Source organism: Motacilla alba, chromosome 7, assembly GCF_015832195.1.
Source record: "Motacilla alba alba isolate MOTALB_02 chromosome 7, Motacilla_alba_V1.0_pri, whole genome shotgun sequence".
In the NCBI taxonomy this organism is placed as follows: domain Eukaryota; kingdom Metazoa; phylum Chordata; class Aves; order Passeriformes; family Motacillidae; genus Motacilla; species Motacilla alba.
In genome coordinates this window covers 2,215,785-2,243,189 of record NC_052022.1, presented here as the reverse complement: position 1 = coordinate 2,243,189, position 27,405 = coordinate 2,215,785, and the positions used below count along the sequence as shown (strand labels likewise).

The 27,405-nt window shown below is 40.9% G+C and overlaps 1 protein-coding gene across 4 annotated transcripts in view; it reads left to right on the top strand.

Annotated features, from left to right (window-relative positions):
* Positions 1 to 27,405, top strand: part of MBD5 (methyl-CpG binding domain protein 5) — a 122,293-nt gene that overhangs the window by 60,796 nt on the left and 34,092 nt on the right. For 3 of the 4 annotated variants that reach the window (XM_038142894.1, XM_038142893.1, XM_038142891.1), the window contains exons 3-5: positions 8,131 to 8,267; positions 13,099 to 13,293; positions 16,655 to 16,712. The gene's annotated coding sequence lies outside the window, so the exon portion shown is untranslated. The remainder of the gene's footprint in view (positions 1 to 8,130; positions 8,268 to 13,098; positions 13,294 to 16,654; positions 16,713 to 27,405) is intronic. The other variant, XM_038142892.1, reaches the window with a different exon arrangement.

Sequence of the window (27,405 nt, the reverse complement as noted above, 5' to 3'; positions counted from 1 at the left end):
GGTCAGTGCCTGGCAGCACAGAGAGGCTGAAATTCCCAGCATCCAGGGTTCCAGCACAGGGGCAGCCACAGCTGCTCTGGCACCCTGTGCCTGCAAAGCCCAGGCTCCATTCAGGGTGTGGTTGCAACAAATGTAGAGCTTGTTGTGGCTTTGGGGTTTGGACCAAGACAATTAATTCAATTAATGAAGCAGAAGGGATGTTGGTGCTGTCACGTTAATTGTGCCGCAAAGTGACGTGGTTCCATGGAGTGGGGAGAGCCACTGATGTAAAATATTTTGGTAAACAGGTGCAATAATAGCCCTTGATGGTAATTTGGAGAATGTGAGAGTACAGTGTTATTGCAGGTAAATTCATATTTTCTGTATTTAATGTTTCTTTGGACAAACAAACCCAAAGTCAGTTAGGGAAAAACCTTGGTTTCAGCTGCTCATTTTTATCTGCTGCCTAAAATACTTGAAGGTGCTGAGGAACAATTTTTTTTACCATTCATGTGCTCAGTTGGGCTAACCTGCAGCACTGAAAGCCAAGTTATTTGGTGTGTCCATTTAAGACATTTTCACATGTGTTTTAGGATAAATTCTTACCTTGAGTAAGTTTACACCACTTTGCCGTGAAGCCCCAGTATGCAAAATGAGCATCTGCCTGCACAAGCAGATTCCTAATTCCTAATTAGCAGAGGACATGTTTATAGTTCAGAAAAGAAATCATTCAGGAGCCTGTATCTGCCTTGTGTTGACTCTTTGTAGCCTTACTCGAGATTTACTAATTCAGTCCTTCCACTAAGTACCAGTTAACTGTTACCTGCAAGGACCTGAGTTGAGCAAAGACCTGGGCACTGTTGTTTGAAGCTGCTAGTGGAAAATATCAAAATAATAATAATAATACTAATCATCACCATCATCATCATTATAATTACTGATCTATAATATAGTCTCTATTGCATTTTATACTTATATACTTTATATTATATATTTTATATTATATATTATGTATTCTATATTATGAGGCTGCTAAAAGCTTTGGATGGTGCCATGGAGCAGGAAACTCAACTGATGTAAAATCTGATCACTGATGATGTTAAAAGAGCCCCAACAGGTGCGAATCTCACTTCATGGAAAATTAAAGATGCTCTTACTGGTTTTCAGGCTGTCTTGGTATTAGGGAGAAATACTGAATTATCAAGGAATAATTCTTGTTGTCCAAACGAAATATTTCCATCTGTTCTCAACTGAGCAGAAGCTAAATCAGGCATTTTCTGTGCTCTGGGGCCATTTACAGAATGGCTTCATTTTGTCTTTATGCTCAAAACCACGATTTGCTGGCATTCCCTAAGACTTTGGTTGCTCACATGAAGGTCCTGTTTCTCACACTTGCTGATCACATTCATCCAAAGAGGGGGGAAAAAGTCGAATTCCAGTTTGAGGTTATTTTAGGTCCCAGTTTTGTTTAGGTTTGGTTGCCACTTTTGCACATTCACACATTCCAACAAAGCAGATTGAAGTTTTCTCTCCTGGCACAGCACTGCCATCCCTTGAAAGGTGCTTTTAAAATCCCAGCAAGTTCTTTGTGTATGGAATTACTTTCAGCCTTGAACTTTTTGAAAGTGATGGGACCATTCAGATCCCTTAAATCGGGCTTGATTTGGATCTGCTCAAAAAACAGAGCTCAAAAATACTGAAATACAGGAGAGGCTGATTGGAGGAGCAGCAGCTCACAGGGGTTGTAAGGTGAGGAAGAAGTTTCTGGGTGGAGCCATGTCCAGACATTGTATTTCTGTTTTCTGGTGTGGAAGACAGATCCCAGTACAGATCCCAGTACTTGGGTGACATTCCCAGTGCCATACCCGGCCTTTCTGCCCCTCAAGGTCCTGGTAGATCACATCCAACTACCTGGACCTGTCCAGCTTGTTGCACATCACACCGAGGCTGCTGCCCAGAATTTGGGAAGAGTTTTCTCAGAGCTGCCAGGCTGAACTCAGCTTTGCAGTGATGCCTCAGGTTCAGCTTTTCTGTGTTTCAGCCTCTGTGCAGCTTTAGGGTAAAAGGGATAATGTTTAAGGAATGGTGAGCTCTGTGCACAGAGCAGGGAGACAAAACAATTCCTGCTCCAGCTGGGCACCAAGGACAAATGATCCAAAGCTCAGGCCAGGAGCACCAACAGCGTGGGCTGAGAGAGAAAAACAAGCAGGGTGGGAGTGCCTGGGCTAAAGCTGGAACTGGACAATGAACTGCAAGGTGCAAATGGAGCAGAGCTGAGCCAAGGCAGAGACCCCGGGAGCGCTCGTGCATTTTGGGACCATTTGGGTTCCTCTTGGCTGCAGCCCTGGCTGGGCTCTTGTGCTGCCCAAGGTGGATCCATGGAGGAGATGCTTTGAATGAATCCCTGCTTTATTCTGTGACTCTGCCCAGCCTCTGCTCTGGGTCAGCCTCCAAGGCAGCAGCAGGAAGCTGAAGGATCCTCACCCTCAGCTCTCACCGTTGGTGCTGAGCTCTGGCGTGGAGGAGGAATCTCCTCATCTCCCACGGGGATGGTGCCATGGGATCTCACTGTCCATCAGTTCCAACCTGATGTCATTCTGTGTGGAACCCGGGTCACTGAGAGTTTTAGGCTTTCTCTGTTAACACACACTCACCCCCAAGAAAACACTACATTCAACCTAAAGGCGTAGAAAAAGCTTCCAAAATTAAATAATAAAACTAAAATTATAAGTATGTGGTTTAAGTAGAAATATGTAATATCGCATAGTAAAACCTTAAAGTTTCAAAATACAGTAATAGATATATAAAACAAAATAAAAGTTCTAAAGCAAAAACTAATCCTTCTTCTTCACCTTTTTCTTCATAGGTTTAAGTAGCATTATATAATTAAATTATAAAGTCCACATTACAAACCACAAATAATTCATTATTATGTAAAAAAAATAAAAATAATTTAAGTATCATTTCCTAATTAAACAATTTATCCTTAAAAACCTTATAAAATTACAATTCCGTTTTTTATTTTGTTAGTGTAAAATTCTGTAGAACTCACAGTTTATAAAACTATAATATAAATAAAAACTAATAAACATCTAAATCCAAACAAAAAATACCATCTCATACATTTAATCCCAACCCTAACTAAATTAAAAAAAATAAACCTAAACATAAATTCTGGAGGAATTTCAGCTTTTTCTCCCTTTCTCAGACTCTCCTTGGGAGATGGAATCTCTCATCTGGAAGCTCCCCTTAACTCCTTCCTGCCAGACCTTTGAATTAGGGAAGTTTGCAGGTACAGGAGAGGAAACAAAAGCTTCAGGGGTCAGAAACTTCATTTTTTTATTACACCTGAAATCAGAAAGTGCAGAAAACAGGCTGAGAGGGAAGGAACTGGGACACTAATTGTGGTTTCTGTGAAGGAGGAAAAATTCAGTCATTAAATTGACATTTTGCAGTTCACTGCTCTTAGAGCCATACAGAATGGTGAGGCTGTAATGCTACTGCACTTACATTTAAATTATTAAATTATTATTATTTTAACTATTAAATTAATATTATTTTAATTATTAAATTAATTTTATTTTATTATTAAGCTAACATAAGCAAAGCAATTAAAATTGTTCAACTTCTTGTATATTTGAAGTTCCTTTAGCTTGAAAGGGGAATTTTTTGGTCATAGAAAAAGCCTCATATAAAATCATGAAATTAAAAAGCAAATTTAGGTTTTACCAAGTTGTCTGTTGACTTCTGCTGAAAGTCTTGTTCTTGGGTCCTTTTCCTCTGTGTGCTCTGCTGATGTGAAAATCCTTCAATTTAACCTCGAAAATCTGGAACTTAGTTGTTCCTGTTGTTGCTTTGCTGTCAAACACCTTGACACCTTTAAATACTTGTTTTTACTGTGCTTTTCCCCAGTGACTTTTGGTACATTTGTCATTAATAATATTTACTATTTCTCTTTGGCCTTAGTGCTGCTGTGATACATATTTCTAAAACTCAGAGGAATATTTGATTATTTAGTTCCATACCTTAAAACCAGACTTTATAAAATCTCTCAAAGTTTTCTGAAAACTCTTTCAATCCTGGGCTAAATTTTTGATAGAATTTTGAGCTCTATTTCTGAATAAATAAGACAGATATTTTTAAAATGATCAAACAGATTGAAATACTAGGGCATTTTAATATAAATATAGACTCAGGAGTGATCCAATGTGAATTATATTAAACTCACTGGGGAACCATCCATTAACCTGAGCGAGAATAGAATCAGAATTCCAGAAACTGAATTCTGCTTTAGGAGCCCTGGGCCTGGGGATTATTCAAATAATTTCCTGATACTTCTATCAATGCATTGGACAATTAGTTGTGCTAATTAGCAGCAGCACTTTGGAAGAACTGCTTGGAGGGAGTGGAGTGACAACGACAGAGCAGGCAGGGTCGGAACTGGGATGGAATTCCTTCTCTGTGGAAATTCCTTGTGAATTTTCTCAGCCTTTCCAGCTTCAGGATAATCTCAGTTGGAGCCTGAATCCAGAGCAGAGTCTCCTCTCTGCTCCATGGCAGCATCTGCCCTGCAAGAGAGTGTAAAATAATCAAGATTGGCCAGTTCTGGGGATTTGTGCCAAGAATTTCCAAGTAAAAAGTAACAGAGTTTAGAGAAGTTTATGTTATTTTCTTTGGGGAGGATTTAATTTTAAACAATGGCATAATGTCATGTCTAAAAGAAGACGCTTTATTATGTGATGATAAAGTGTCATGAGGCAAAAATATAAACTGTTGGTGTGCTTGCTGCATGAAACTTCTTCTCTGCTAATGAGTTTGTGGCTTTGGGAGAAGAGGTTCCCCTGGAAGTCCAGGTATCCTGTTCTTCTCCTCATGCTGTGGGTGAGTTTCTCCAGGTCTTGGTGGTGTTGTGTACCTTGTGGAGAAGTGGAGAAAGTTCTGACCTTGGGGTCAACACAAATGTATTTATATGAAATAATCTGAGTCAGGAGATAGAAATGAAGATATTCTGGTGGGTTGAGTTGACTTTTCCTATGGAGGAAGTGTTCCAGTGATGCCTCAGGTTCAGCTTTTGTGTTTTTCAGCCTCTGTGCAGCTTTAGCGTGCAGCTCTGAGCTTCACATTCAGCGCTGCTGAGCTCTGTGCACAGAGCAGGGAGACAAAACAATTCCTGCTCCAGCTGGGCACCAAGGACAAATGATCCAAAGCTCAGGCCAGGAGCACCAACAGCGTGGGCTGCAGAGAGAAAAACAAGCAGGGTGGGAGTGCCTGGGCTAAAGCTGGAACTGGACAATGAACTGCAAGGTGCAAATGGAGCAGAGCTGAGCCAAGGCAGAGACCCCGGGAGCGCTCGTGCATTTTGGGACCATTTGGGTTCCTCTTGGCTGCAGCCCTGGCTGGGCTCTGGTGCTGCCCGAGGTGGATCCATGGAGGAGATGCTTTGAATGAATCCCTGCTGTATTCTGTGACTCTGCCCAGCCTCTGCTCCAGGGCAGCCTCTCAAGGTGTCACCAGCAGCGTGGGAGCACAGTGGCAGCTGGAGGGGCAGGAGGAAAGAGTGGACACTGGGCTGGGAGACAAATTGTTTCTCCTGTTTGGGTTATTTTACCAAATGTCTTCACTTTTTGGGGATATTTCTATTTCCCATGATAAGGCTGAAGTAGAGACACGTGAATAGAGAACCTGAGCACCCTGGCCCATGGAAGGTGGCCCTGGGGAAGGGGATGGGACTGGATGGGATTTTGGGTCCCTTCCAACCCAAATATTCTGGGATTCTGGGGTTAAAAAAAATCAATTGTTTGTAACTATGGAGTGATAACAACTGATTTTTTTACTAACTCATTCTTTTGTACTTTTAGCAACATAGGAGAAATAGGAGGAAAGACAAACTGGCATTATACAAAGCTCAAATTCTTTGTTTATCTTCTCAGCTCTCATCAGTTTCTCAGTTATCTCTATATTAAATTAAAGATCAGTGAAGGAGAAAAGTTGATTACATTTCCATTGTGAGCCAAAAAACAGCAATGCTTGTATACCAGGTATGCAAAGGGGCTGAGGGAAACAAATCAAGTTTTCAAAGTGCTGTGTTACAGGTGAATGAAAATAATTATTTGTAAATTATTCATCATATTTAATTCTAAGATGTTTTGAAAAAAACAAAATAAATTGGGACGTGTGATTGTTGGAGAGACCTTTATTCTCCAGCCTTTACAGGTTTAAATCTTGAGTATGAACTTCATCAAGATGTGGAGAATGTCCAAACTGCAGGAAGAGGTATCAGCTACTCAGGATTTATAGGATTGAAATATTGACTAAACTGATGCCTGATTTTTTCCTCTTGCAAATAAAACTCTTTTTTTTTTTTTTTCCCCGTAACTGGAGACACAAAAAAAATAGATAATATCCCTTCTTACATCTTGTGTGCTCAAAGCAACAGCCACTCAAATGACAAACCTTTGAAAAATGTTCCTTATATCTATATATCACATTTAGAAAGTAAACATGTCAGTAGTTAGCCTTATGTATATATCACACACATAAAGGAAATATAGCAGTGCGTTATATTTATAACAATGTATCACGTAATTTAAAGAAATGTGATAGTTTGTTGGCCTTCCAGCTGCTTTCTGAATTAACTTCTCGGGAAGACCTGCCTGGTTTTTGGTATTTCTTGGAGCTCTCGTGTTGTTCACGTGGTCCGTGGTGTTGTTAGGCAGTTACAGTTCATTTCTGAAGTTCTGTTCATCTGGCCAACTTGTTGTCGTACACAAGCCCAGGAAAGGCCATATGTTCCTGCAAAGGTAGCCTTGGAAGGTGGGGTAGCTGCTTCTTCTCTTCCTTCTGCCATCTGTTCTGCTTTAACTTCATTTTCTCCAGATACCGTGTCGAGCAAATACTCGGATAATAGATGGAATTCTAATCAGTATGGAAGCAAGATTATTGTTGCCAACAATAGTCAGATGTTCTGATTTTTTTAGACATTTCCCTTGCTCTTTGGCGTTGTAACAGTTAAAATTTAGAATTTGGAAGCTGCAAATAGATAAACATTACTTTAATTTCAACCACAAATGCACTGAGACGTTCCCATGAACACAGAAGAGATTTTCAGCTCTGCAGGCCTCAGAAATAAAAAGAGCAAACGTCCTGGATTTCTCCAAGTGCCTGCTGCTCTTTCCACTTGGAGTTTCTCCTTGCTGTCCGTGTGCCACCTCTTGCTGGTCCAGCCCAAGCATTCCTGCAGCCACGGGGATTAGGGGAGGATCTGGGTTAAGACTAATCCAGCAGAAATACACAAATCCTGGCCTGATCCAGGAGGCACTCAGGGAGCAGGAGCGCAGGGATGAGTTGTGCCCTCTGACAGAGTGAGGGACTGCACCTCACGAATTCCCTCCTCAGGAATTCCCTCCTCAGGAACTCTCTAAAACTCCAGGAAAATGGAGAAAAAATCTGAGTTTTCAGGCGTTCTGCTGAGCAGACAGCAGAGCCCTGCTTCAAGCCAGACCTGGATTGAGGGAAATCTGAAAATCCTGGGAGCCCCGTGGTTGCCCCAAGCATAATCATGTATATAATGTGTATTTTCACCCACTTTTTATGCTGCTTATAGGAATAAAATTAAATATTAGGCCGTGCTTAGACCGAGGTCATGATTTGCCATCACTTGTTCAAGTCACAGAATTCTGCTTGGTTTAGGGGGAAAATCTACAAGGCATTTGGGAAAAAAAAAAAAAAAGAAGAAATTCTACAAGTCTGTAACCTACTTTCAAGGGTTCTAAACTACTTTGGGGGTTTTGATATTAATTTATAGAAATGTCCATGTGTGTGAGTGTATATAAAGAGAGATGTGTGTATAAATAAACAAAACTGGGCGTCGTTTTGCTATTTTAGTTCTCTGAAATTTCGTGGTGGATCCTCTCAAGAATATCTCTTTTTAAAGTCCTTTTCTCCATTCTCCAGCTGTGTGGGCTCTGTTTTTACAGCTCTGAATTCTCTACAAGTGTAGAGCAGGGGAGGACACGGCCAGACCAGGACTGTGGGGAGCTCTCCTGCTTCTGTGTGCATGGGCAGTGAAGTCAGAGATCCTTCCAGAGGGAATTTAGGAGCAATTTCCCTTTCTGCAAATCTCCCTTTGGCACAACGTGTATTTTATTGCAGGAAGAAGAGGCTTTACCACAACAAAACGGGCAAAAACCACAAAGACTTGAAGAAACAGCACTTCTCTAATTCTTCCCAAAAGTTCCCAGAACCACCAAATCCTAAAGGATTATACCCACCAGTCTTCCTGATTTCAGGTGGGTGAGTTCTCCCTTTGTCCCTCTGCCTGCCAGCCCAGGGACCTTGGGGTTCCCATTCCCTGGCTTGGACAGGGCTTGGAGCAGCCTGGGACCCTGGAAGGTGTCCCCATGGCAGGGGTGGGGATGGATGGGATTTATGTCCCTTCCTATTGTTGTGCTCTTGCAGGTTGTGGGATTTTAGAGCAGTAAGTAGTTGGTTATAGTTTAAAGCAGTTATGGTTTTTTTTTGTTACAGGTAATTATAACTTTCTAGTTCAATGAACAGTTGTTACAAGGTGTATTTTGGTTTTTAAAATTACTAATTTTAATTATTTTTTCTGCATTGGGGATATTTTTATTCAGTGGGTTTTTGTTACTTTTGCACACACATATTTCTATTGCGACTCCTAAACTCTTAGATTGCTTAATTGTAATTACAGTTACTGTAATTGTCCATACAACCACACCCCTACATTATAAACCCTTCACCATCTTATCAATATTTTCTCATTTAAGGTAATTATTTCTTACAACTATAGAAACATAAGTTTATGATTTTTCTGCCTAATGTCTGTGTATTGTATTTTTACATCAATCTAAGGTTGTAGATCAAACTCTTCAATGTTTCTGGAAGTTTCTATTTTTCTGATTCCCACACATTCCCAGCCCAACCAGTCTGGGGTTCTCTGATTTCTCTGAAAGACAATGCAATTAATAAATACAATTTCGTGTGACTTTTTCCCTTGACAAAATAACAAATACTGTAAAGAAAATCAGACAGAACTGGATGCTCCCAAACAAAACCTGCTGCTGTTATTTTCCAGCATGGGGCTCATGGCTCTAATTTGGAATTAACTGGTTTGGAGGAGAGGTTTTCAGTTATGCCACAGAGTAAATAAGAAAAATAACCTGAGAAACAGCCAATAATCAAGTTGTTTGATTTAGAAGAAATGCATTTAAATCCCAGCTAAAGAAAAAAGAGAACTGGCTGACTGCCACCCTCTTTTTTACTCATTTGTGACAGCACACAATTAAAAAGTTCAGTTTGTTGCTCTTACAGGAATAACAGATTTTGGTGTTTTTTTTATGTTTGCTCATAAAAAGTATCTTTAATTTTAGATCCTCCAAATACTGTAGTTGTAAGAATATTGTTTGTATCTGGAGAGATTAGATGGGGACAGGATTTTTTTAATCTGTTAGCACAGATTTGTTATGTAAATAGGAAGCTCACAAAGGAAGGAGACAGCAAAAGGCTCTGAAAAAACAGATGTGTCTCCCCCAGAAATAAAGCCACCACCGGATTCCTGCAACTTTTTGGGAGCTTCATTGTTAGGGATGTGCACGGACTCAAAAAAACCCCAAATTCCGTAGTCACTGTGGAAGTCCATTTCCATAGGCTCAGTACAGGTCATTTATCATTCATTTATTGTTGCTATTTAATTTTGATAAATTCAAAATCAGATTATTCATTGGGAGGAATTCTTATGATGCCTTGCTGTGGATTTCTCGAGGCTCCTTTCCCTGCTGCTCCTCCAGTCCTTAGCACTGGCCATGTGACCCAGATTTTTAAGCCCTGCTATGACTTCAGGTTTTATTCTTGGGCTCTTTCATCCATCTCTTGGAATTGTTTCCAGTAAATTAGAGTTTTACAGTGGTTGCTGTGATTAGCATCCTGTGCTCATGGGAAATTCTTCATAGGAATGTCTCTGATCAATACCTTTCAATGTGTTTAAACATTAATATATAATTTTATATGAAGAATGTTACATCCATAGTGGAATTATGATCTAAAATACATTTTAATGCAAATTCTTTAATGGTAGGTTATGCCGTCTTTCTATCTGTTTTTGTTACTGTGGAGATAAATTATAATTATCTGAACAACCTGCATTAAATGGTTGTGTTTTGAAATGCTTCCATTCAGTAATATCTGTATATTCAATAAGCTCTGTGGACTGAGTGTTCCTGGTTAATACAGAGTATTAAAAACAGGTAAACCCTCTAGAGAGCCTAAACATTGATGTTTTCTAGTCCCCCAGTGCTTTAGAAAATCTAAATATATATTCATAATTTATAGGGTGTCATTGATGAAGTCGTATTGGTTGGGGAAGAACTTTACAGAGTTAGTAATTTTTATTTTAAGTAGTTTGCATGTGAAAAAAAAAACATTCCTGAAAGGCTCTGCCGGGTTGGCAAATGCAGTTTGAGACAACCAAGAGTCATTAATGCCCATTTTTACAAAATGCTGGCCCCGAGTTTTGCGCTGAAATTGGGAAGATCAATTGAGAACTCAGTTCAACTGGGGATGCTGGTGAAATCAGTGAAGCCAAACTGCAGGTTTTGCTTCTCGACTTCATTAAGATATTTAAATAATCATGGGAAATAAATTTGGTTTCACAGCCAGTGCACTTTGTGACTTTTGTGGTCACAGGGTGGTGTTACACCCTGCTTGTTTGGCTTATCTGAAATTTTTCATTCCCATTTTCTGTCAGGGTTTTCTGTGACAGGAGAAGGTTTTAACAACAACCCAGACCTTCACTGTGATGATAAATGGCTTTCAGAGAGATTCCAAAGAGGTGATTTGAAAATCAGAACTAATTCTTCCCGTTTGCTGAAGGATTCCAAAATCATTGATGTTGCATTTGCTTTTAATGAAGACTTATTTGGGGAAAAAATGAAATGAAATGAAATTAAATGAATGACATGCCCAATTCTTGTGAATTTGATGCCCAGCTGTGCCTGAGAGTCCTCAGGCTCTGGGATCTGAGGGTTTAAAGGCCCCATTGACTCTTTGGGATGTGTGTTTGCCCTGATGAGCTCCAATCCATTTCACCTCTGGAAAAATCCAATTAATCGACTCCAGTCCTGGGCAGGCTCCTCTGGGGGTCAGAGGGATTCCAGCAGGGAATCCACCTGGCCTCTGGAGCAGCACAGGGAGGATGGAAAGGGCTGGTGGTAGGGAATAATGAGCCATTCCTTATATTCCTATAGGGAATAACAAGCCAAGGCCAGGCTGGATGGTGTTTGGAGCAACCTGGACTAGGGAAGGTGTCCCTGCCCATGGCAGGAGCTGGGATCAGCTGATCTTTAAGGTGCCTTCCATCCCAAACTGTTGGAATGTGAGCCTCTCTGAGTTCCTCAGAGAGAGAGATGAATGCAGGGGTTCAATTAAAGCCTTTAGAGAAATTAAGATTGTATTAAGCCACATAGATGTGAACTAGAAGTGTAGGTTTAAGTTTTAAGTGCAAATTGTGGTTTTAAATAAGTAGAAACACATTTAAGTGCCTTAAGAAACTGTGTTAGCCAGTAGAGGCCCTAAAGCTTAGTTTAAAGTTCAGTGACTTAGTTCCAGACTTAAGAAAAACATAGAACTTTGCTTGGGTCTCTAGAACAGACAGAACTATGAACATAAACCAAACCATTCTGGTATTCCGTGATCCAACAGCTTCTGTTTCAGCTGGGGATTCACCAATGTCCTGTACCTGAGCCAAGACTCGTTTATAGCCCATCGTTTATAGCTCTCCATTTATAGCTCATCATTTATAGCTCATCAGTGGATTCCTGCAACTTTTTGGGAAGTTTATTGTTAGGGATGTGCATGGAATCAAAAAAAACCCCAAATTCTGTAGTCACTGTGCAAGTCCATTTCCATACACTCAGTACAGATAATTTTATCATTAGTTTATTGTTGCTGTTTAATTTTGATAAATTCAAAATCAGGTTATTTAAATGAATTCTTTCAATGCTTTGCTGTGGCTTTTTCGAGGCCTTTAGAGGAAGCTTCTTTCCCTCTGGTGGTGGAACCTTTGTCTAGGTTTGAAAAGCCAGGTGTCTGCTAAGGAAGGCAGAGCCTCCTCTGAAATGGAAAATGCAAACCCCCTCCCTCTGAATTATTGTAATTTTGAAATTAAGGGGCTCTCAGGTATCGATATGGGAATAGGAATAACAGTTCTTTACTAGGGAAATTAAAAATATAAATGTAATAGTACAAATAAAAAAGCACTGCTAGAGTCAGAACATGCCCCCTGTGGGTCAGGGTGGTGGCAGCAGTGCCATTCCATGGTGGCTCAGCCCTCCTGCAGGGCCAGCTGAGCTTCTGCTGGAGCAGGGATCCTGGACAAGGGGGGAGTTTTCCTCTGGAGCTCCAGGGCTGCTGGAGATGGGCCTGGAATTCCTCTGGGAATGCAGGGGAGGAGAAAGCTGCTCCTCTGGGAATGCAGGGCAGGAGAAAGCTGCTCCTCTGGGAATGCAGGGCAGGAGAAAGCTGCTCCTCTGGGAACGCAGGGGAGAAGAAAGCTGCTCCTCTGGGAATGCAGGGGGCAAAGGCTGCTGTGCTGTTCCCAAAGCTCAGATTGTATCCAGGTAGGAATGCTTGGCTCCTCCCCTGGGCAGAGCATCTCCCATGGGATGATGGAATTGTATCAGCCATGCAGGGACACTCACTGGCCATGAGCAGAAGATAATTAATAATTAATGGCCCATGAAGAGCAGAGATCTCCTGGAGGGAGGATTGGCTGTGGGAGAGATAAAGAAAACTGCCCCATGAACAGAGGAGAACTGCCCCAGCTCTGACAAAAATAGAATACATACCCCCAGCCTAAGACAGGTTTCTACCTCACCAAGGCCTTTTGCAGCATCACAGCTCCAAACCTCAGCTTTTTGTGTTTATCTGGAGGTTTTTGTGCAGATCTGTTCAACTCAAAATGCATCTTCAGTTCCATTCCTTAGAAACAAATCTTACTTTGTTTATACTACAAAGCCATTGTGTAGGGGCTTACAAAGCAATGAAGACAAGCAGAATTAAAACCTTTGGCTCATTGTTTTAATTGAAACCCTGTGATTATCTCAGCAGGTGTAAGTGGGGTGCAGGAGTTCCTCACATGAGGGGTGGAGGGAGGCACGGAGCCGGCCCCAATGGACATAGCCCATCATCGAGAGCACCACAGGAGACTGTCTAGAGCAAAGCTCAAAGTGCAGCAGCAATTCTAAAAAGCCCAAAAGATCCCCAAGATAACTTGAAGCAAGACCATGAGAAGCAATGTAGGTGAGTACTCTAAGGAGACTTTGGAAGGTTTGGTTTTTTGGTAGTTCTGTGCTGCGGCGGTGAGGTTTTAAGACAACATATTTGAGGCAACATTAAAAAAACAAACAGAAGATCAGGCATCTTCAGCATTTTGTGGTGCTGAAGTAGAAAAGTAAACAGTTGAGCAGTTCATGCCTTGGTGGAAGGTAGACAGTGCACCCAAACATGGACTTTTTGATAAGAGAACAAAAAACAAAACTTTCCTGACCTCACTTTAAGAGATTGTATCCATCCAGCATGTGAAACACAGCATTTTAATGGGGGAAAATCCACCATTTTGTGCTGCTGTGATTCAGATGGAGCATTAGTCATAACTGGGAGTAATGTATTTTGACATAATCAGACAATAGAACTCCAGTTCTCTGTTGGAAATTCTGCAGCCCCGCTCCTGCCCTGGATGGTGTTGGAGGAGCAAAGTGGAGCTGCCTGAGGTGGAGCCAGGCCTCTCCAGCACAATAGCAAATCAAATGCTCTTATCATTCTAGATTTTCCTGATCAGAATACAAGGTTACACCATGTCAACAACCAGCAGATGGGGAAAAGGAACGTCCTAGGAAGCTCAGAGAACACGCTTGGAAACGGAGCTATAAATACCAGGCTAATTCCATAGCTTTAAGATTTCTCCAAAGCTTTTTTAAATCCCTCCAGAAAAGGCTGAAGAGATCCCTAATCTGAAGTGGCCCAGTTGAAGGAATGTGTGGTTTTATTTTTAAATAAAGTTACATCTACAATAGTGTTGGGCATCTTAGTGAGTCACTGTACAATATTTGTTGGATCAAAATGAGGATTTTAAACACATTTTCATTCTTACCAGGACTTTTTTTCTTCAGAGGAAATGTGGAATTCTGTCTGATCCCCTCTGAACTGATGTGTGCAGCATTCCCACAGGACCATTGATGGTCACAACTCATTTGGAATCCCTTTTTTGAGAGCTGTCCCTGATTAGGGAGAGCTGACACAAGAGCTCCCAAAATTCCTTGGTGGAATTTTATGTAAATCTCCTCTTCCCTGTGAGGGTGGTGAGGCCCTGGCACAGAATTCCCAAAGAAGTTGTGGATTCCTCATCCTTGGAAGTGTCCAAGGCCAGGATGGAGGAACCTGGGATAGTGGAAGGTGTCCCTGCCCGTGGGACACCTGGATGAGCTTTAAGGTCCCTCCAACCATTCTGGGATTCTCCTTCCATTGGAATCTCTTCATTCCTTAAAAATATCCCAGATTTTCTTGGCGTGTCTTTGCTTTTGGTGAGATCAAAGGCAGGAGGTGTTTTGCAATATTGGACCTACCCTTATAATTAAAAAATAATAATATTATAAAAAATAATATTAAAAATATTTAAATATTTATTCTTTATTTATTTTAAAATAAATTTTGGTGTTTATTTATTAAATTTTAAGAAGTAAATTTCATTTAAATTGGTATTAGCCAGAGGAATGCAAAGCAGAGCAAGCAGCCCGTGCCAGATTTAGAAATCAGGGCTCTTAAAGAACAGCTGAAAGGGTTGGGTTTGTTTATTGTAGGAAAAAAGGGAACACTGTAGGATGGGCAGAAAAAAGAGATAAGAGGGTTTTATCAAAGCAGTGGTGGGGGTTGCTCTGTAGATTAAAAAAAAACCCAAAATCTAAAAAGCAAGTTCAGGTTGCACCAAGTGTAATTTAGCAGAGATGGAAAGAGAAAACAGGCCGAGGGTTTTTTTGTTTTACCTCATATCTGACTGCAAATATGGATGGAAAACTGGGATATTTTACCTATCACTGTCAGGGAACCTTAAAAAACACACAAAGAAGGAGCTCCCAGAGAAAATTTCAGTATTTTTGACCTTCGCCACTGGCCATGGGCTGAGCATTTTGCTCTCCCTCTTCATTCACATCCTCAGTTTAATTGTCACCTTAATTTTGGGGTTCAGTTTGTCTCATTTCCCTGCAAACCTTTTCCATCCATGACAGCACCTTTCAGTTACAGGTGTGCAGTAAACATTAACCAAAGGAACCTTTGTTTTCTTAAATGAAATGCTTTGAAAAGCTCTTACTTCAAACAGAGGGAAATTTGGGTTCAGCAGCCTTTGGAAGTTGGAGTCCAGGAGCTGCTGCAGAGGAGCATGAGAAAGAAATACCTGCAGCACAAAAGTTAAATATGTTGTGGTGAAGAGCTGCCTGAGTGGTTCTTTGCCCACATTTCCCCAATAATTCACTTTTTGGGGCAGAACATCCTCAGTATCTGCGTTAGGCAATTCCAGAGCTGTTTTCTGGGGCCCTTTCAGAGAATAAAGCACTGTTTGAGTTGTGAGTTGGGATATATATTGTCCTTCTGCTGGGATGAAGCAGTGCATTTTCCAGGCTCTTATCTTTTTTGGAGCTTTGTTCTCAACTCTTGGATGTGCTGCATCCTTAGAGGCCACATGGCTTTAATTTCTGGGTGCCTTACTCTCATTTTTCTCTTCCCTGCTTTGATGAGCTGGTGGAATTCTCTTATTCTTGACTGTGATTCACCCTTTTGTTTAGCTCCTTCTGAAGAGAACCAAACTTTTTCTGTCTGTTTTTAGGGTATTCCTCATGCAGGAAAATCAGATTTTCCAGAGCAAAGCCAGGGATACCTGGCAGGGCAGAGCTGAGCACCACCAGCAGTGAGCATTAAAAATAAATTTATCATCTTTGGGTGGCAAATCCCCTCCAAGGAATGTTTCTCCAGCCCTGCCCTGAAGCAGGGAATGTTTTATCCTAAAATCAGCTGGTTCATTGCCCAGCAGCCAGGCTCCACTCCTCTCTTCATTGGCCAAGGGAATTGATCCTCATTAAGGTGATGGTGTGAACACATCTGATCATTGTAAGAATTCATCCCCAAAATCCACAGACACCAACTTTGAGGCACTTTGCTCCTTTTAGTGGGCTAAAAATGCAAAGTAGATGCAAAGTGGGCTTGCTGCAAAGTAAATCTGAGTGAAGGGGTTGGGGCAGCCAGACACTCCTGAAGCACAAAGTTTTATTTAAAAGTGGTGGGGGATGTGTACAGGCAACAATTGTGATCATTTGTGTTGCCAGAATTCAGATTAAATGGAGTAAGGCTGATTTTGTACAAGGAAATCATCCGCTGGCAGTTTCTTAAATATTAGATTCTTCTTTTTGTGCTGTGATGTGTGATAGAAATGAAATGTGTACAAAACAAGAAGTGGAAATAGTTATTCCATCATTTATCCTAAGAAACCTTTCCAAGTGTTTATAAATATGAAGAAATAATTGAGAGTCATTTCATATTAGAGTCTTAATGTCCTTAGTGGGGTGTGTTGCTCACTGTTGCTTATTTTTTGTTTTAACTGATTATTTTCCAGCTTGGAGTGAACAAGATGACCAGAGCCACCTTCAATCTGATCCTTAATGAGGAAAAAGGTCAGGGTTTTTTCATTTTCATCTCAATCCCATCCTGCTCCTCATTAATACATTAAAAATTACTTTCTACTGGTTCCAAATGTCTTAAATACCAAAACAAAGGTGATGTTTTGGTGGCAGGGTGAGCAAGAATATTTTTAAATCAAATGGGGGATTCAGGAAAGAGCTGACTCAGAGCAGTGTGAGTAGAAAAAGGGGCTGGAGAAGGAAAGGTCATGTATACAAATCTTCATCAAGATTGATTTAAAAATGATTAAACTCATAACTAATAAATCTCTGCTACAGCAAGAAGGAAACATTTGGCATTTAAAAGAATTTAAATCACTTTTTTTTTAGAATACCTTTGAACTTCTGCTTTTTTTTCTTAACAGAGAAAACTCTCTCAAATAAAATAGTGGGGCCAAATTCTCCAAATACTTTTACATTCAATTAGTAAGTAATTATCTGCTAATGGAGAGATTAATCAGATTTTCAGGGTCCAGGGGCAGTCCAGACTCTCCAATATTATTCCATTTATGCCAAATAAGGCAGGAGGGTTTGCTCTGAGGTGTCTGAAGAGCTGATTTTTATTGTTCCCATATATTTTTTAATACCTTAAGTGTATTTTCATCAGGGAAATTGCTGAGCAGAGCTACGTAATGCAATAAACAGTTGAAAAAGGGGCACTTGGAGAAAAAATTCCAAGGGTCTAAAAATAGTGCAGTCACATGATTACTACTTTGGCACAAAAGCATAATTTATGGGTTTAATTTGCAATCTTGCTACAGTTCTGACATTCTCCTGCACAGGAACTGGGGCTGAATAATTCAAATTATTGAAATGTTGCTCCATCCTCAACTTCAGGTGGCTGACACAAAGGAGGTTGATATTGTTTATTGAGACCTCTGCGGTGAAAATACGGGAGGATGGGTCTCATTTTTGCCATTTATTGCTTCATTTTTGGTCTCAAAATTAATGGAGATTTGGGGCTGTTCAAAAATTTTTATTCCAGCTCTCAGAGCCTTTCCTCAGATTTCCAGGAATCTTGAATTTTTTCCTGTTTTTTAATCTAATTGAATTTCCATGGGCATTTTTTTTGAAACAGTTCTGTTCAAATATATTTTTTTCCTTTTCAATTCAATCTTTATTTTCCCAAATTTCCATTTCCCTGGTAACCTCTGAAGTCAATAATGTACAGAAGAGCTGAACACTTACAAATAGTTATTTCCCCCTCAATTTCTGTATCAGTTTATTAGATATTTTCTGAACATTCTCTACCAGAGATTCCTGAAATTCATACAATCTTCATTATAAAAGCATTGCAGAACTATGCTGAATAATATCAGCTTTTTGGAAGGCTGAAAGTTGAAAATTGAAAGAAAACCCCTCATTTCTTTATCCAAAGTCCCCTAAAATAAAGTGGACGTGAAGTTTCTCCATTCTCATTAACACATTCCCTATAATATTCCATTTAATGATATTCCCTAGGAAAGGTTGGGATAACAGTGACATCATTCTCAGCTGATTTTTGATGTACACCAAATATTAACCTTAATTTTGACAAAATCTGGGTGCTGCCATCGTGCTGACACAAAGTAGGTCTGGCTCACATGCACAGTTCTGCTCTATTCCCCTTGGAAAAAAAAAAATCCATGTGGTGAAAAGCCTGGGAGAGCATCCTGGATGTCCTTCCATGGGGTGGACTTAATAAATGTGTTATTAAATTACAAATAAATATTAATAAACCCATATTGAACAGCCAGGGTGAGCATTAAAAACAAAATCCTTTTATTTCCTGCTCTTTTTTTTTTTTTTTTTTGCTTTTTTTGTGCAAAGCCTTTCGGAGATCTCTGTATATTTATTCATTCTTTCGTTGGAAGTGACAGCCTCAGTTGCTCCCAGTTTTGGGAATTGCACAGAAAAATGGGTTAAAAGAAGATTTTAGGGATTGGTGCTGTCCATGGAGGAATCCTGCTCCTTCCCAGCTCAGCCCTGCTGTCCATTCCTTGGATGACTTTACTGGCACAATTAAATCCCCAAAATTGAGGATATTCTGATTTTTCCCTGGTGGGAAGGTTCCAGATTTCTATCTGATTCCTGATACCAGATTTCTGTGATTCCTGATAACAGATTTCTGTGATTCCTGATAACAGATTTCTATCTGATTCCTGATATCAGATTTCTGTCTGATTCCTGATACCAGATTTCTGTGATTCCTGATATCAGATTTCTATCTGATTATTGATATCAGATTTCTGTGATTCCTGATGCCAGATTTCTGTCTGATTCCTGATACCAGATTTCTATCTGATTACTGACATCAGATTTCTATCTGATTATTGATATCAGATTTCTGTGATTCCTGATACCAGATTTCAATCTGATTATTGATGTCAGATTTATATCTGATTCCTGATGCCAGATTTCTATCTGATTATTGATATCAGATTTCTACCTGATTCCTGATATCAGATTTATATGATTCCTGATACCAGATTTCTGTGATTCCTGATAACAGATTTCTGTCTGATTCCTGATGCCAGATTTCTATCTGATTCCTGATATCAGATTTCTGTCTGATTACTGATATCAGATTTCTGTCTGATTACTGATACCAGATTTCTGTGATTCCTGATACCAGATTTCTATCTGATTATTGATATCAGATTTCTGTGATTCCTGATATCAGATTTCTGATTATTGATATCAGATTTCTATGGTTCCTGATACCAGATTTCTATCTGATTACTGACATCAGATTTATATCTGACTCCTGATACCAAATTTCTATCTGATTATTGATATCAGATTTCTATGATTCCTGATGACAGATTTCTATCTGATTACTGATACCAGATTTCTGTGATTCCTGATATCAGATTTCTGTCTGATTATTGATATCAGATTTCTGTGATTCCTGATATCAGATTTCTATCTGATTCCTGATGCCAGATTTCTGTCTGATTCCTGATACCAGATTTTGTGATTCCTGATACCAGATTTCTATCTGATTATTGATACCAGATTTCTGTGATTCCTGATACCAGATTTCTATCTGATTCCTGATACCAGATTTCTATCTGATTCCTGATACCAGATTTCTGTGATTCCTGATGCCAGATTTCTATCTGATTCCTGATACCAGATTTCTGTGATTCCTGATGCCAGATTTCTGATTATTGATATCAGATTTCTATGATTCCTGATACCAGATTTCTATCTGATTATTGATATCAGATTTCTGTGATTCCTGATATCAGATTTCTGATTATTGATATCAGATTTCTGTGATTCCTGATACCAGATTTCTATCTGATTACTGACATCAGATTTATATCTGACTCCTGATACCAAATTTCTATCTGATTATTGATATCAGATTTCTATGATTCCTGATACCAGATTTCTATCTGATTACTGACATCAGATTTATATCTGACTCCTGATACCAAATTTCTATCTGATTATTGATATCAGATTTCTATGATTCCTGATGACAGATTTCTATCTGATTACTGATACCAGATTTCTGTGATTCCTGATATCAGATTTCTGTGATTCCTGATACCAGATTTCTATGATTCCTGATATCAGATTTCTATCTGATTCCTGATACCAGATTTCTATCTGATTACTGACATCAGATTTATATCTGACTCCTGATACCAAATTTCTATCTGATTATTGATACCAGATTTCTATGATTCCTGATGCCAGATTTCTATCTGATTACTGATACCAGATTTCTGTGATTCCTGATATCAGATTTCTATCTGATTCCTGATATCAGATTTCTATCTGATTCCTGATACCAGATTTCTATTTGATTACTGACATCAGATTTATATCTGATTACTGACATCAGATTTCTATCTGATCACTTAACAGCACCCTGATCCAAAATGCTCCAAGGACAGGGATTTGTGTGCCATGCTCCTAAAGATCAGCTGGATTCCATGCAGATAAATCAGATTTTCTCCATGAAAATCATTTTCTTGTTGATTTATTAGTGTGTGGCTGCAGTGGCTGCTTTGGAGGCTTGGGAAAGTGAATTTCCCATCCATGTTCTGGGAGGGCAGGCTGGGAGCTGGGGAACATCCAGGGGGCTCCTGGCTCTGGAGAGCAGGGCCAGGGGCCTGGAATCCAGGGGGATTTTTTGTTATTTACAGATATTTATGGAGTTTGTTATTTATGAATTCATCCAAATGGCTGCCAGGGAATCATCCAGGTTGGAAAATGCCTCCAAAACTGAATCCCCACCTGTGTCCAGTCCCCACCTTGTCACCAGCCCAGAGCACTGAGTGCCACATCCAGGTGATCCTTGGACACCTCCAGGGAATTATTTTATAGGGGGGTCAAATTCCAATCCTAAAAAACTCCACAGCATCAAGAGTGGTATAAAAGAGAATATAAACCTTGTTATAGATCTAAAAGTGCTTTAAAAGTTAGAAATAATATCAGAGCTGGGTGGACTGTGGAGTGGCACTGGGGCAATTTAAAATGCTCATTTTAATGAAGTCATTTAGTTCAGAGCAATTTTCTGGTTGTGGTGAAACATTCTTCATACTCTGTATTTACAAGTGAGATGTGTTTTTGAGATACATCACGAGTATGTCATGTTTAGCATGAGTAAACCATGAGTAAATCCTGTGTAGAGCTGTGCCATGGCCCTGGACACCACCCCAAGGAAAAGAATCCTGAAGGATTCAAGGTTTCCTTCCTACTCGAGGCACTTTTGTTTGTTGAATCACTGGCCTAAAAATAGGCCCTCATAAAGTATTCACCACTGATCTAATTAGTCAGGAGAATGCTGCTTCTCAAACTGGGAAAGCATTCCCAAAAAATGATGCAACATTTGTATCTAATTAGATGATACAGGAGAATCCTGGCTAATTGCTTTGATAGACTTAAACAGATTAATAATGTGCAAGTGGTAACTAAATAAAACTCCTTTTCACTGAGTGCTTTGAAAGTGATGCTTTTTAAGAAGCTAAAATTCCTTATTAGTTCTGAAACCCCAGGACTGTGATTTGATGATTTCTCATTTTGGAGGTTTTTCAGTGCTAGAAAGGCAAATCTCAAAGATGAGATTGTAATTTGTATCTCTGAGCAGTGTTTGGTGTTTTTCCTAAATGTCTGCAAAGCTTTCTATCCCAAATGTGGCCATTCCATAGGTGGGAACTGGGATTTGTGCCTCAGAGAGCCAGGCAGGGATTGTGGAGCCCCTTTGTGAACCATGCAATTATTGGGCACTTCAAACTCATGTAAGAAAAAAGCAATGGAGCACCAAAAGTATTTGGAGGACAAGGGAGAGATTTAGATTATATTTGAATAGGAAAAAAATTGTTACTCAGAGGGTTGGAGCAACCTGGGATAGTGGGAGGTGTCCCTGGGGGTGGCACAAAATGGGCTTTAAGGTCTTTCCAACCCAAACCATCCCATGATTTGCAATATCAGCCTGTCAAAATTTGTCTTAATTGGCTCAACATCCACTTACTAGTAAAATAAATATTATTAATATCATATGTAACAGATTGGCATGCAGACAATTAATATCTAATTTAAATTTCTTTTTACATCCTATCGAGTTTTCTATTTTTCCCACTAGACTCAAAAATTGTTAAAGTAAATATTAGCAGCTGAGTGTGCAAAGGGGCTGCCTGAAATCCAACATTTCAAAAAAAGGGAGAGAGTCCCATTAAAAATTGAAACCACACTTGCAGCAGATGAAAATGAAGGAGAAATTTTCCGTGTGGGGAAGGGGATGAGGGGGCTAAAGGGGGAAGGAATTCTGTGTAGTTTTGCATAGTTCTGCTGTGAAATCTTTTGAAGGGTATCCTAATGAAACTGGACTGCAAAACAAATCTAAACACGATGTGCTGGCACAGGGCAGAGAGCAGTCACTGCTTTGGATGTGGGAAGTTGTGGTGAGATAACAGGGCTTGTCTGGAGCTGCCACGAGATTACTGAGGAGAGGGATTTATTCCATGGCTGGTGGAAATCAGCCCTTTGGGTTCCTTCCAGTGTCCAGGATCCTTTGGGTTTGGTCCAAAACCCAACTCCTTTGCATCCCAGTCCAAAATACTTCAGAGAGTGCTGGGATGGGGAAGGGGCAAATGGTTCATCAGGAGGTGGGGGGGCTCTGCAGTCACGGAATCCCAGGATCCCTGGGGCTGGAAAAGCCCTCCAGGACCATGGAGTGCCAGCTGTGCCCATCCCCACCCTGTCCCCAGCCCAGAGCCCTCAGTGCCACCTCCAGGGGCCACCCCCAGGGCTGGGCACTGCAAACCTCCCCGGGCAGCCCCTGCCAAGGCCTGAGCCCCCTTGCCAGGAGGAATTTTTCCCCCAAGATGCAAAAATGGGACTTTAGGGACTTCCAGGGCTCCTTTTCTGTTGTTGGTGTGAAGAGTTTGGGGCTGTGGGGGAACACAAAATGTTCCCTGCCAGAAGGGGCTGGGGCAGGGACAGCTCTGCTGCTGGGGCTGGGATTGATGGATATTCCCTTCTGGAACATTCCCTTCAGGGAAAAGCCTTGGGGATTTGGTGCTCAGGATCCCAGGAATGAGGCTGGAAAAGAGCTCCAAGGTCCCAAAGTCCCAGCTGAGCCCATGCCCACCCTGTCCCCAGCCCAGAGCCCTGAGTGCCACCCCCAGAATTCCTGGGACACCTCCAGGGCTGGGCACGGCAAACCTCCCTGGGCAGTTCCAGTGCCTGAGCCCCCTTTCCATGGGGAAATTCCTGCTGTGCCCACCCTGAGCTGCCCTGGGCCAGCCTGAGGCCGTTCCCTCTGCTCCTGTTGTTGTAAATCTCTGCTCTGGTAGAGCTTTGAGTTGTGTGGTGTTAATAAATTAATTAAACAACACCCAGGAACTTCCCATGTGCGGCTTATGATGGAATTGCAGCATGGAAATATGGATGGGGGCAGCTCTTACCTGTGCCTTTTGTGCCTGGAGCAGCTGCAGGGCTTTACTTTGTGGAAATGCACATGGAACTGTGCTGGAATTTAGGGGGGAAATCTCACTTCCATGAGCATTTCCTGTAGAACATGGATTGTGTGTGTGGAGCTTTACTTTGTGGAAATGCACATGGAACTGTGCTGGAATTTAGGGGGGAAATCTCACTTCCATGAGCATTTCCTGTAGAACATGGATTTTGTGTGTGGGAAAATGTGTTCCCTGTGGAAATGCACATGGAACTGTGCTGGAATTTAGGGAAAACATCTCACTTCCATGAGCATTTCCTATAAAACATGGATTGTGTATATGGGAAAATGTGTTCCATGTGGAAATGCACATGGAACTGTGCTGGAATTTAGGGAAAACCTCTCACTTCCATGAGCATTTCCTATAAAACATGGATTGTGTATATGGGAAAATGTGTTCCATGTGGAAATGCACATGGAACTGTGCTGGAATTTAGGGAAAATATCTCACTTCCATGAGCATTTCCTATAAAACATGGATTTTGTGTGAGTTGGAAGTTCCCAGGCAGCCTCAGCTCAGTTTCCTATAAAACATGGATTGTGTGTGTGGGAAAATGTGTTCCATGTGGAAATCCACACGGAACTGTGCTGGAATTTAGGGAAAACGTTTCACTTCCATGAGCAGTTTCCTGGATCTCACCAGACCCAGGCACCTCGGGGTGCCCTCCCAGCACAGAAAATGGCACAGAAAGGTCAAATTTTGGGAGCTGGGAATAGCTCTGGTCACTGCTCCTGCTTAGGGGAGTGTGGGAGTTGAAGTGTTTTTGTACTTGGAGGAGAAAGGAATTTAGAACCATGGAATTCCAGGATGGTTTGGGATGGAAGGGACCTTAAAGATCCTCTAATCCTCATCTTCCACCATCCCAGGTTGCTCCAAGCCCTGTCCAACCTGGCCTTGGACACTTCCAGGGATCCAGGGGCAGCCACAGCTGCTCTGGGGCCTCTGCCAAGGCCTGCCCACCCTCCCAGGGAACAATTCCTGCCCAGTATCCCACCTAACCCTGCTCTTTTTCCTAAAAATATTTAAATACCTTCCACAGATTAAAAAATTCAGTGATTTTTAAAGTTTTTTTTTCAGTCCTGTTTCTCCCCAGGTGCAGTCCAGAGTTTATCTGCTTAGATGGGGAGAATCCTGTGGTGGAGGTGGAATGAGAGCTGAGGCAGGGCCCTGCAGAACCTGGAGAAATAAAAAGTTACTTGGAGGTGTCTCCTGCAAAAATGAGCAATCACTGGGTATTATTTGCTATAGTGGCCCTAAATAGCAACATGAGCCACAGCAAGGCTGGGCTGAGCAACTCCCCTGCCCTGGAGGCTCCCAGTATTTGATAAATTTCCTGATTTTGTTGAATTACAGGAGGTTAATTTTCAATTAATCTGGAATAACAGGAAAGTTTTTTTACCTGTTTTAGCCTTCCATGGGACCTACAGTAAAAATGCCACTGCAGCTTTCAGCAGTAAGGTAAAGTCTGGCCTGCTTTTGATGAAACCTCATCTGCTCCCTCCTTAATCAGATTAAAACCACTCAAACCCCCAAATTTCTGAACTGAAAACCTGAGCGAGCCCTGAACTGTTGCCAAGAGCTCTCCAAATCCTATTTCTGTGTGGCAGCCTGAGAGATTAAAGGGTGGATTGTTTTGCTAGGAGACAGGACGAGGTGTGCATGGGACATCCTGGGTGACCTTGGTGAGGCAGGAGCTCACCAGGCCCCTTGTCCCTTCCCCACCCTGGGCTGGCCAAGGCTTGGGATGCTTGGGAACATGGATCAGATCCCTGCAGAGCAGTGCCAGCCCACTCCAGCAGCCTCCATCCTGCAGAAAAGCTGAAATCACAGTATTGAGGTTGGGAAAAGCCTCCAAGCATGGGAATAAATCCCACAGACCCCATTTTTTTCATGGTGGAAAATCCCATTTTCTATTCACATAACTCCTTTTATAGTTTTACTGACCTCCAAGTATGTGACTCCAATTGGTCAGGAGCTTTACTGGCAATTACCTTATTGGTAATTAACAAGCTGTTATTCTGTAGTGATTGGTCACTCAAACTCCTGATGCAGGAGAAGTTGTTTGTGAGGGATAGTTTTCATTTTTCTATCTGAGGTGTAAAAGCAGTTTATACAGGTCTCACCCAGCAATAAGCAAAAGCAGTTGATACAGGTGTGAGTTGATTTTCACCCAGGAGTAAGCAGAACTAGTTGATGAACAGGTGAAAGTTGATTTTCACTCAGGAGTAAGCAGAACTAGTTGATGAACAGGTGTAAGTTGATTTTCACCCAGCAATAAGCAGAACTAGTTGATGAACAGGTGTAAGTTGATTTTCACCCAGCAATAAGCAGAACTAGTTGATGAACAGGTGTGAGTTGATTTTCACCCAGCAATAAGCAGAACTAGTTGATGAACAGGTGTAAGTTGATTTTCACCCAGCCATAGATTGTTGTGTTAAGGACCTGCTCAGCCCAGGATTGCTTTCACTTGGGAACCTGCAGAGTGCCAGCTTGCCTTGGAAGAAATGACAGGCCAGCTCCTGATATAGCAGAGCAGGTTGGGTTTTATGAAGCTTTTCTTGATGGTTTTTCTACCTTACTGCACCATCCAAGATTCCAACCTCTGGCCAATTCCCTGTCCTTTAGATTCCAGCCCTCGGTGGAGGGGGTCTGTCCAACCAGTTCCTTTTATCCACAGCCTGCTTGGGAATACCCTGGTGAGGGTTTTTTTTAATTTTTGGAGCATTTGGAACTTTACATTTCTAAGCAGCACTTCTAAAGGGAATGTTCTGCATGAGGGTACTTAAGGGAATATTTTCCAGGACTATATTTATGCCTCTGTAGTCTTCCTTTAGTGGTCTTGAAGGAAGGAGCTGTTATTACTGTTAAATATAGATGTAATGTGGTGTTATTGCAGAAATGTCTTTATGTTCCATTTCTGGCTTCAAAAAAAAACCCTTTTCTTATTAAAATCAGTCAAGTCTATAACATTTATTACGTTTTAACATGTTGGCATAATGTTAGTGTTGAGAATAAGGTGGGATTGACACCTGATTCCAAATAAACTCTCCTAATGATGTTGCTACAGCAGTCATCCCTGCCATCCTATATTTGAATTTAGGTTTGTTGCCTTTTTCTGGTGTATTTACTGTTTAAATCCCATATTCCACGTTTGTCTCACCTTAATAAAATGTCCAGTCTCAAGTGTTAAGTCTCACCTGGTCAGCTTGAAAAAACTATTTTGGGGGGAATGACTCAACTTCTGTCACGAGAGAAAATCTCTGAGGGAAATTATTCCTGAGGATATTCAGGTTGTTTCAAAGGTGTTCAGAGATCACTCACTGCTGCTGGCTTTTCCCTTTTTATTACCCATTTTTTTTGGTGGGATGATTATTTTAATTCAGTCGAAATGCAGGAGGTTTGCATTTTTATGGATATTGCCAAAGCCTAGAAGCAGCTTCCTTCACATGGAATTCATTCAGTTTTCTAAACAATTTTTAAAGGGCATTAATTTAGTCATCTGCTGATGGTTCTGAACAGAAGCATATGTGAAAATATGCAGTGAAAAGATGCATCCCTTAATTCACCCAAACTCCACATCAACTATTTAACAGCACTTGCACTCTTGTAGCTTTTAAGATGTAGCTCAATTACATCCACGTATAAATAGAAAATGCTGGCAGGATTCTGTTTGCTCTGAGCCTTGTTTTGATGGTTCCATTGACATTTAAAACTTTGATTTGAAGCTCTGG